The sequence below is a fragment of the Cololabis saira genome, chromosome 12 (genome assembly GCF_033807715.1).
Source record: "Cololabis saira isolate AMF1-May2022 chromosome 12, fColSai1.1, whole genome shotgun sequence".
NCBI classification, from domain to species: Eukaryota; Metazoa; Chordata; class Actinopteri; order Beloniformes; family Belonidae; genus Cololabis; species Cololabis saira.
In genome coordinates, this window is record NC_084598.1 from 47,179,615 (window position 1) to 47,189,711 (window position 10,097).

At 44.8% G+C, this 10,097-nt stretch overlaps 1 protein-coding gene across 1 annotated transcript in view; it reads right to left on the reverse strand.

Moving 5' to 3' along the window:
- The window catches only part of LOC133457541 (protein NLRC3-like), a 549,537-nt gene that overhangs the window by 319,045 nt on the left and 220,395 nt on the right, over positions 1–10,097 (reverse strand). The gene's annotated exons all lie outside the window — the stretch shown is intronic.

Genomic DNA, 10,097 nt, shown 5'->3' on the forward strand with positions numbered 1-10,097 from the left:
ACAGAGTTCTGCAGGAGGACAGAGTTCTGATGGAGGACAGAGTTCTGATGGAGGACAGAGTTCTGATGGAGGACAGAGTTCTGATGGAGGACAGAGTTCTGATGGAGGACAGAGTTCTGATGGAGGACAGAGTTCTGATGAGAGGACGCAAAAACACATGAAAAAACGAAAAAACGCACGCAAAAACGCACGAAAAAACGCACGAAAAAACGCAGAGACGCACGAAAAAACGCACGAAAAAACGCACGAAAAAATGCAAAAACGCACGAAAAAACGCACGAAAAAATGCAAAAAGGCACGCAAAACGCATGAAAAAACGCAAAAAAGCACAAAAAACGCACGCAAAAACGCACGCAAAAACGCACGAAAAAACGCACGAAAAAATGCAAAAACGCACGAAAAAATGCAAAAAGGCACGCAAAACGCACGAAAAAACGCACGCAATACACACGAAAAAACGCACGAAAAAACGCAAAAACGCACGAAAAAACGCACGAAAAAACGCACGAAAAAAGGCAAAAATGTCCAGTGTCCTCCACACTGTCCTCTCAGCAGAGCGGAGCGGAGTTCTGATGAGAGGACAGAGTTCTGATGAGAGGACAGAGTTCTGATGGAGGACAGAGTTCTGATGGAGGACAGAGTTCTGATGGAGGACAGAGTTCTGATGGAGGACAGAGTTCTGATGGAGGACAGAGTTCTGATGGAGGACAGAGTTCTGATGGAGGACAGAGTTCTGATGAGAGGACAGAGTTCTGATGGAGGACAGAGTTCTGATGAGAGGACAGAGTTCTGCAGGAGGACAGAGTTCTGATGAGAGGACAGAGTTCTGATGGAGGACAGAGTTCTGATGAGAGGACAGAGTTCTGCAGGAGGACAGAGTTCTGATGGAGGACAGAGTTCTGATGGAGGACAGAGTTCTGATGGAGGACAGAGTTCTGATGGAGGACAGAGTTCTGATGGAGGACAGAGTTCTGATGGAGGACAGAGTTCTGATGAGAGGACAGAGTTCTGCAGGAGGACAGAGTTCTGATGGAGGACAGAGTTCTGATGGAGGACAGAGTTCTGCAGGAGGACAGAGTTCTGATGGAGGACAGAGTTCTGATGGAGGACAGAGTTCTGCAGGAGGACAGAGTTCTGATGGAGGACAGAGTTCTGATGGAGGACAGAGTTCTGATGGAGGACAGAGTTCTGATGGAGGACAGAGTTCTGATGGAGGACAGAGTTCTGCAGGAGGACAGAGTTCTGATGGAGGACAGAGTTCTGATGGAGGACAGAGTTCTGATGGAGGACAGAGTTCTGATGGAGGACAGAGTTCTGATGGAGGACAGAGTTCTGATGGAGGACAGAGTTCTGATGGAGGACAGAGTTCTGCAGGAGGACAGAGTTCTGATGAGAAAACGCAAAACGCACGAAAAAACGCACGAAAAAACGCACGAAAAAACGCACCAAAAAACAAACGCAAAAACGCATGAAAAAACGCACGAAAAAACAAACGCAAAAACGCACGAAAAAACGCATGAAAAAACGCACGAAAAAACAAACGCAAAAACGCACCAAAAAACGCACGAAAAAACGCACCAAAAAACAAACGCAAAAACGCACGAAAAAACGCATGAAAAAACGCACGAAAAAACAAACGCAAAAACGCACCAAAAAACGCACGAAAAAACGCACCAAAAAACAAACGCAAAAACGCACGAAAAAACGCATGAAAAAACGCACGAAAAAACAAACGCAAAAACGCACCAAAAAACGCACGAAAAAACGCACCAAAAAACAAACGCAAAACGCACGAAAAAACGCAAAAATTTCCAGTGTCCTCCACACTGTCCTCTCAGCAGAGCGGAGCGGAGTTCTGATGAGAGGACAGAGTTCTGCAGGAGGACAGAGTTCTGCAGGAGGACAGAGTTCTGATGAGAGGACAGAGTTCTGATGGAGGACAGAGTTCTGATGGAGGACAGAGTTCTGATGGAGGACAGAGTTCTGATGGAGGACAGAGTTCTGATGGAGGACAGAGTTCTGATGGAGGACAGAGTTCTGATGAGAGGACAGAGTTCTGATGGAGGACAGAGTTCTGATGGAGGACAGAGTTCTGATGGAGGACAGAGTTCTGATGGAGGACAGAGTTCTGATGGAGGACAGAGTTCTGCAGGAGGACAGAGTTCTGATGGAGGACAGAGTTCTGCAGGAGGACAGAGTTCTGATGGAGGACAGAGTTCTGATGAGAGGACAGAGTTCTGATGGAGGACAGAGTTCTGATGGAGGACAGAGTTCTGCAGGAGGACAGAGTTCTGATGGAGGACAGAGTTCTGATGAGAGGACAGAGTTCTGATGAGAGGACAGAGTTCTGATGAGAGGACAGAGTTCTGATGAGAGGACAGAGTTCTGATGGAGGACAGAGTTCTGATGGAGGACAGAGTTCTGATGAGAGGACAGAGTTCTGATGGAGGACAGAGTTCTGATGGAGGACAGAGTTCTGATGGAGGACAGAGTTCTGCAGGAGGACAGAGTTCTGATGGAGGACAGAGTTCTGATGAGAGGACAGAGTTCTGATGAGAGGACAGAGTTCTGATGAGAGGACAGAGTTCTGATGAGAGGACAGAGTTCTGATGGAGGACAGAGTTCTGATGGAGGACAGAGTTCTGCAGGAGGACAGAGTTCTGATGGAGGACAGAGTTCTGATGAGAGGACAGAGTTCTGATGAGAGGACAGAGTTCTGATGAGAGGACAGAGTTCTGATGAGAGGACAGAGTTCTGATGGAGGACAGAGTTCTGATGGAGGACAGAGTTCTGATGGAGGACAGAGTTCTGATGGAGGACAGAGTTCTGATGGAGGACAGAGTTCTGCAGGAGGACAGAGTTCTGATGGAGGACAGAGTTCTGATGGAGGACAGAGTTCTGCAGGAGGACAGAGTTCTGATGGAGGACAGAGTTCTGATGGAGGACAGAGTTCTGATGAGAGGACAGAGTTCTGATGAGAGGACAGAGTTCTGATGGAGGACAGAGTTCTGATGGAGGACAGAGTTCTGATGGAGGACAGAGTTCTGATGGAGGACAGAGTTCTGATGGAGGACAGAGTTCTGATGAGAGGACAGAGTTCTGATGGAGGACAGAGTTCTGATGGAGGACAGAGTTCTGATGGAGGACAGAGTTCTGATGAGAGGACAGAGTTCTGCAGGAGGACAGAGTTCTGATGAGAGGACAGAGTTCTGATGGAGGACAGAGTTCTGATGGAGGACAGAGTTCTGATGGAGGACAGAGTTCTGATGAGAGGACAGAGTTCTGATGAGAGGACAGAGTTCTGATGAGAGGACAGAGTTCTGATGAGAGGACAGAGTTCTGATGGAGGACAGAGTTCTGATGGAGGACAGAGTTCTGATGGAGGACAGAGTTCTGATGGAGGACAGAGTTCTGATGGAGGACAGAGTTCTGCAGGAGGACAGAGTTCTGATGAGAGGACAGAGTTCTGATGGAGGACAGAGTTCTGATGGAGGACAGAGTTCTGATGGAGGACAGAGTTCTGATGGAGGACAGAGTTCTGCAGGAGGACAGAGTTCTGATGGAGGACAGAGTTCTGCAGGAGGACAGAGTTCTGATGGAGGACAGAGTTCTGATGGAGGACAGAGTTCTGATGGAGGACAGAGTTCTGATGAGAGGACAGAGTTCTGATGGAGGACAGAGTTCTGATGGAGGACAGAGTTCTGATGGAGGACAGAGTTCTGCAGGAGGACAGAGTTCTGATGGAGGACAGAGTTCTGATGGAGGACAGAGTTCTGATGGAGGACAGAGTTCTGATGGAGGACAGAGTTCTGCAGGAGGACAGAGTTCTGATGGAGGACAGAGTTCTGATGGAGGACAGAGTTCTGATGGAGGACAGAGTTCTGATGGAGGACAGAGTTCTGATGGAGGACAGAGTTCTGATGGAGGACAGAGTTCTGATGGAGGACAGAGTTCTGATGAGAGGACAGAGTTCTGATGGAGGACAGAGTTCTGATGGAGGACAGAGTTCTGCAGGAGGACAGAGTTCTGATGGAGGACAGAGTTCTGATGAGAGGACAGAGTTCTGATGGAGGACAGAGTTCTGATGAGAGGACAGAGTTCTGATGGAGGACAGAGTTCTGATGGAGGACAGAGTTCTGCAGGAGGACAGAGTTCTGATGGAGGACAGAGTTCTGCAGGAGGACAGAGTTCTGATGGAGGACAGAGTTCTGATGGAGGACAGAGTTCTGCAGGAGGACAGAGTTCTGATGAGAAAACGCAAAACGCACGAAAAAATGCAAAAACGCACAAAAAAACGCACGAAAAACGCACGAAAAAACGCAAAAACGCACGAAAAAACGCACGAAAAAACGCACGAAAAAACGCACGAAAAAACAAACGCAAAAACGCACCAAAAAACGCACGAAAAAACGCACGAAAAAACAAACGCAAAAACGCACGAAAAAACGCATGAAAAAACGCCGGAAAAAACGCACGCAAAACGCACGAAAAAACGCACGAAAAAACGCACGAAAAAACAAACGCAAAAACGCACCAAAAAACGCACGAAAAAACGCACGAAAAAACAAACGCAAAAACGCACGAAAAAACGCATGAAAAAACGCCGGAAAAAACGCACGCAAAACGCACGAAAAAACGCACGAAAAAACGCAAAAATTTCCAGTGTCCTCCACACTGTCCTCTCAGCAGAGCGGAGCGGAGTTCTGATGAGAGGACAGAGTTCTGATGGAGGACAGAGTTCTGATGGAGGACAGAGTTCTGATGGAGGACAGAGTTCTGATGGAGGACAGAGTTCTGATGGAGGACAGAGTTCTGATGAGAGGACAGAGTTCTGATGAGAGGACAGAGTTCTGATGGAGGACAGAGTTCTGATGGAGGACAGAGTTCTGATGGAGGACAGAGTTCTGATGAGAGGACAGAGTTCTGATGGAGGACAGAGTTCTGATGGAGGACAGAGTTCTGATGGAGGACAGAGTTCTGATGAGAGGACAGAGTTCTGATGAGAGGACAGAGTTCTGATGGAGGACAGAGTTCTGATGGAGGACAGAGTTCTGATGGAGGACAGAGTTCTGATGGAGGACAGAGTTCTGATGGAGGACAGAGTTCTGATGGAGGACAGAGTTCTGATGGAGGACAGAGTTCTGATGAGAGGACAGAGTTCTGATGAGAGGACAGAGTTCTGATGAGAGGACAGAGTTCTGCAGGAGGACAGAGTTCTGATGGAGGACAGAGTTCTGCAGGAGGACAGAGTTCTGATGGAGGACAGAGTTCTGATGGAGGACAGAGTTCTGATGGAGGACAGAGTTCTGATGGAGGACAGAGTTCTGCAGGAGGACAGAGTTCTGATGGAGGACAGAGTTCTGATGGAGGACAGAGTTCTGATGGAGGACAGAGTTCTGCAGGAGGACAGAGTTCTGATGAGAGGACAGAGTTCTGCAGGAGGACAGAGTTCTGATGGAGGACAGAGTTCTGATGGAGGACAGAGTTCTGATGAGAGGACAGAGTTCTGATGGAGGACAGAGTTCTGATGGAGGACAGAGTTCTGCAGGAGGACAGAGTTCTGCAGGAGGACAGAGTTCTGATGGAGGACAGAGTTCTGCAGGAGGACAGAGTTCTGATGGAGGACAGAGTTCTGATGGAGGACAGAGTTCTGATGGAGGACAGAGTTCTGATGAGAGGACAGAGTTCTGATGGAGGACAGAGTTCTGATGGAGGACAGAGTTCTGATGAGAGGACAGAGTTCTGATGGAGGACAGAGTTCTGCAGGAGGACAGAGTTCTGATGGAGGACAGAGTTCTGCAGGAGGACAGAGTTCTGATGGAGGACAGAGTTCTGATGGAGGACAGAGTTCTGATGAGAGGACAGAGTTCTGCAGGAGGACAGAGTTCTGATGGAGGACAGAGTTCTGATGGAGGACAGAGTTCTGATGGAGGACAGAGTTCTGCAGGAGGACAGAGTTCTGATGGAGGACAGAGTTCTGATGGAGGACAGAGTTCTGCAGGAGGACAGAGTTCTGATGGAGGACAGAGTTCTGATGGAGGACAGAGTTCTGATGGAGGACAGAGTTCTGATGGAGGACAGAGTTCTGATGGAGGACAGAGTTCTGATGGAGGACAGAGTTCTGATGGAGGACAGAGTTCTGATGAGAGGACAGAGTTCTGCAGGAGGACAGAGTTCTGATGGAGGACAGAGTTCTGATGGAGGACAGAGTTCTGATGGAGGACAGAGTTCTGATGGAGGACAGAGTTCTGATGGAGGACAGAGTTCTGATGGAGGACAGAGTTCTGATGGAGGACAGAGTTCTGCAGGAGGACAGAGTTCTGATGAGAAAACGCAAAACGCACGAAAAAATGCAAAAACGCACGAAAAAACGCACGAAAAAACGCACGAAAAAACGCACGAAAAAATGCAAAAAGGCACGCAAAACGCACGAAAAAACACATGAAAAAACGCACGAAAAAACGCACGAAAAAATGCAAAAAGGCACGCAAAACGCACGAAAAAACGCACGAAAAAACGCACGAAAAAACGCACGAAAAAACGCATGAAAAAACGCAAAACCGCACGAAAAAACGCACGAAAAAATGCAAAAACGCACGAAAAAACGCACGAAAAAACGCAAAAACGCACGAAAAAACGCAAAAACCCATGAAAAAACGCACGAAAAAACGCACGAAAAAACTCAAAAACGCATGAAAAAACGCAAAACCGCACGAAAAAACCCACGCAAAACGCACGCAAAACGCACGCAAAACGCACGCAAAACGCACGCAAAACGCACGCAAAACGCACGCAAAACGCACGCAAAACGCACGCAAAACGCACGCAAAACGCACGCAAAACGCACGCAAAAACGCACGCAAAACGCACGAAAAAACGCAAAGACGCACGCAAAAACGCACGCAAAACGCACGAAAAAACGCATGAAAAAACGCAAAAACGCACGCAAAAACGCACGAAAAAACGCACGCAAAAACGCACGAAAAAACGCAAGAAAAAACGCAAAAACGCATGAAAAAACGCGAAAACCGCACGAAAAAACGCACGAAAAAACGCACGAAAAAATGCAAAAAAGCACGAAAAAACGAAAAAACGCACGAAAAAACGCAAAAACCCATGAAAAAACGCAAAACCGCACGAAAAAAACGCACGAAAAAATGCAAAAAACGCACGAAAAAACGCACGAAAAAATGCAAAAAGGCACGCAAAACGCACGAAAAAACGCATGAAAAAACGCAAAAACGCACGAAAAAACGCACGCAAAATGCACGCAAAACGCACGCAAAAACGCACGAAAAAACGCACGCAAAACGCACGAAAAAACGCAAAGACGCATGCAAAAACGCACGCAAAACGCACGAAAAAACGGATGAAAAAACGCAAAAACGCACGCAAAAACGCACGAAAAAACGCACGCAAAAACCCACGAAAAAACGCACGCAAAATGCACGCAAAACGCACGCAAGAACGCACGAAAAAATGCAAAAACGCACGAAAAAACGCACGAAAAAATGCAAAAAGGCACGCAAAACGCACGAAAAAACGCATGAAAAAACGCATGAAAAAACGCAAAAACGCACGAAAAAACGCACGCAAAATGCACGCAAAAACGCACGAAAAAACGCACGAAAAAACGCACGAAAAAACGCACGCAAAAACGCACGAAAAAACGCACGCAAAATGCACGCAAAACGCACGCAAGAACGCACGAAAAAATGCAAAAACGCACGAAAAAACGCACGAAAAAATGCAAAAAGGCACGCAAAACGCACGAAAAAACGCATGAAAAAACGCAAAAACGCACGAAAAAACGCACGCAAAATGCACGCAAAAACGCACGAAAAAACGCACGAAAAAACGCACGCAAAAACGCACGAAAAAACGCACGCAAAATGCACGCAAAACGCACGCAAGAACGCACGAAAAAATGCAAAAACGCACGAAAAAACGGACGAAAAAACGCAAAAATGTCCAGTGTCCTCCACACTGTCCTCTCAGCAGAGCGGAGTGGAGTTCTGATGGAGGACAGAGTTCTGATGAGAGGTCCAGGACCAGGTCCAGGACCAGGTCCAGGACCAGGACCAGGTCTGGTCTGGTACAGACCAGGACCAGGACCAGGACCAGGACCAGGACCAGGTCCAGGACCAGGACCAGGACCAGGTCCAGGACCAGGTCTGGTACAGATGAAATCCCTGATAAAAAAAACATCAGGGAAGAGTCGGTAGATATTTTCTCTTTACTCAAGCATTTAAACAGAAGATAACCTTATGCGCCTTAGCTGCCACTTTCCTTTTATCCACCGTATATATCATGGATTTTTACTGTCTGCATTACTTTTATACTTTTAAATGTTTTTATATGATCATTTTTATCTTGTACTCTTATTTGTTGATATTTTTATCTTTTTATTTTTGCCTACGACTCGTGCAGCATTTTTACCTTTTTATATTCATATATTCTATTTTTATATTCCTATTATCCGATCTTAGTAGTTGTTCTGTGGAGGAATTTGGAACTGAATTTTATGGGTTATGTTTTATATCACTGCACTTAAATATTTGTGTTTTTTGTTTTATTTGCTGTTGTTGTTTCTTATTTGTACTGTTACTGTAAAGCACCTTGAGCTGCGACTTTCGTCTGAAAGGTGCTATAGAAATAAAGTTTATTATTATTATTATTATAAATACTTGTGTGTTGCACCCCCGCACTTCGTCCACCAGGGGGCGCCAAACCCCAGGGCTGGGACCGGAGAATAAACAGTTTTATCACAAATACGTGAGGGTTTCTGTTCATGTTTCATAAATGTGTAAGTTTTTAAAGTCACACATTCACATGTTCCTCTTTCAAATGTCTGAATGTGAAAGAACCAGAGATCACACTTTTCAACCGCTGATTCACTGACGAGCCGTTTAACAGTTAATGTTTAAATTTAACTACCCGGAATTAACATATCACATTTCTACAACTGCGTTGTGACTATAGTCGTAATGTCATTCTAGATATTTATGACGTCACTTTGACTCGTCAAAACTCTAATTCTGATATCTGGATTTACATTTGACGATAGAATGAAAGTTAAAGAGTTAAACATATCTCCAGTTTGGAGATTTAAGTTTATTAACTCAAACAATTCAAGTGTAAAATAATATTCCATTGAGGTTTAAGTGACTCAAATATTTAATGTTAAGGTAACTTGGTTAAATAAATTAGTACCATTTCATTCAGTAAACTGAACTTTAAACTAACACGTATTATACACTCATAAGTCGTATTTCCTTCAGACTTATTTAAAAAGTGTTGATTGTATTAATTTGCATCAAGCCAGACTAACTTAATTAAATCTTCTTTACATAAATGTTAGCACTAAAGTTCAAGTTACTCAGTTTTATTCCTCTAAATTAAATGATCACATTCTAGTCACAACTTCTACCTCAATTCATTTTAGGAAACCGATTTAACTTAAACCATTTTAGTCGTCATAACTTAAATAACTCAACTTTAAGTTGCTTTAACACAAAACAAACACAGACATCTTAAACCAGCTCAAACATTTACTTAATTCATTTTTGACTTATCTTAACTGATGGCCATGATGGACCAGAAGCTTTTCCAAAGTTTAAGTTGTTTCAGTTTACTTCTGTTATTAAGATGTTGTTGGTTTTACACATGGATCTATTATATAACGGGTTTACCTCGTGGATCTATTATATAACGGGTTTTACACATGGATGATAAATGTGGCGGCTCTGACGTCATCGCGGCTCTGACGTCATCGCGGCTCTGACGTCACGTAGCGCTGAAGGACTCCAGGTAAAACCTCACCTGTATTAGATCAAAGCCAAAGGAAACATTTATTATTCATTTGTTGATTATCCTCGCAAAATTCCACATCCACAAATCTAAATTCTTACGCAAAAAACCCTCTTTTTTAACTTTTCATTGCGAATTACAACAGTATCTGGACTCTATTAAGTTTTCTAATAATTCAAAGGCAATCAAAACCATAAATGTAAGTAAATGTTTGGGCTTTCTGTTATAATTTCATCCCCCTGGCTGGTTAGAATGTGTTGTGCTTTTTGTTTTGTTTTTTTATTTGA